This window comes from Aegilops tauschii, chromosome 2 (genome assembly GCF_002575655.3).
Source record: "Aegilops tauschii subsp. strangulata cultivar AL8/78 chromosome 2, Aet v6.0, whole genome shotgun sequence".
Lineage (NCBI taxonomy): Eukaryota > Viridiplantae > Streptophyta > Magnoliopsida > Poales > Poaceae > Aegilops > Aegilops tauschii.
The window spans coordinates 283,650,850-283,652,453 of record NC_053036.3 but is presented as its reverse complement, the minus strand read 5'-3'; positions in this window follow the sequence as shown (position 1 = coordinate 283,652,453).

The window sequence follows — 1,604 nt, the reverse complement described above, 5'->3', positions numbered from 1 at the left end:
ACGAGCGTTTTCCATGGATTCCACATTTTGTGCTCATTCCTTGGTTGCACGACCCCATTTATCTATCAGTGTGTGTGTTTCCGTGTGCCACATATTTCTATTGGTCTACTTGTTACACTTGCGAATTTGTGAATCTCTTTCAACATTATTGACTATTGCTAACATTTTGCATCAAATTTTTGTGCCACTATCCTCACCGAGCTCCACCATAAGCCTTATTTGTGTAGGTGTGAGAATTTTCCTTGTTCCATTATTGAGTTATCATTGATCCATCTTCAAGATTGGTTAATGTACATTTGGTCTAGTTCTTCTCTTTCTCCCACTCAAATTTTCTCGAGTCTTGTGATGGATACGCAAGGCATTTCACCTTCGGTCTACACCAACAACGACGAGTTCGATGCCAAGAAAAACTCCACCGATGCCAAGATGCAAGCTCAAATGGAGGAGATCAAAGCCCTCATCAAGTCCTACAAGAGATCACCCTCATCTTCGAGAGGACGCAGAAGAGCAGATGCCTCCGAGCTACCATCTCCGACAAGATCACATCGGCATCGACACCATCACCACCACGAACGTGAAGGTCAAAAGCTCAACACCAACAACCGCTCAACGACTTCACCATCTCCCTTGGCATCTTTGACAAGCGACTTCAAGGCATCTTCGCCAACAAGCACCTCAAGACTACGCTCAAGAGAAGCTCCCCAAGCTCAAGTCCGCGACTTCCACGAGCTACTACGACCTCGACACCGACCATGAGATTCCTCTCTATAGGACTCTAGAACCCGAGGAGTATCTCGAGTTGGAGCGTTTGATGGACGACTACCTCAAGCTACATCAAGTTCCTCCTGAAGATCAAGTGAAGTGCGCCACAAGAAACTTCCACGACTACGTGTCAACATGGTGGCTTCACACACCTTTGGAAAGCTATGACATGAGTTGGCCCAAGACGAAGAGAGCTATGCGGCAAGAGTTCGTGCCTCCAACCTACACGGAACAACTTCTACGCCAATTGGAGAACACCATCCAAGGATCCAGGTCCATCGACGAGTACTTCAAGGAGATGAAGCATGCCTTGCAACGAGCCGGCGTGGACGACCCCATTTCGATGAAGTTCCACTTCATGATGGGATTCCACAACGACATCTCCAAGATGATCTTCCTCGAGAACTACAAGTCCCTCGACGACAACTACATTGGTGCTCTCAAGGCGAAACAAGAACTCATGAAGGCCAAGGCTTCTCCACCCCAAGCTCACTTCGCGACAACCAAGCTCCATGAGAATGAGCGTGAGGATAGTACCACCAAGATGTCCAAGCCCGACAAGCCCCAAGACGATGCTCCCAAGTTCGACTTCACCGTCATACCTCTTTGTGGCATTAATGATGTCGAGTCCTCCATGACTCTTTTTCAAGACGGTGCGGTGACGAGTACGACTACGGAGACCCTCAAGGAACAAGCTTTAGAGGCATGCGACGTGGGATGAGCACGGATGATGATTCCATCTTAGGAGGCGAGAGTGATGATGTGCCATCTTCGGCCTTCATCCATGGCGACGATGCCGAGATGGTTGAGGATGGGATTTTCCCTTCGACCACGGCGACGTA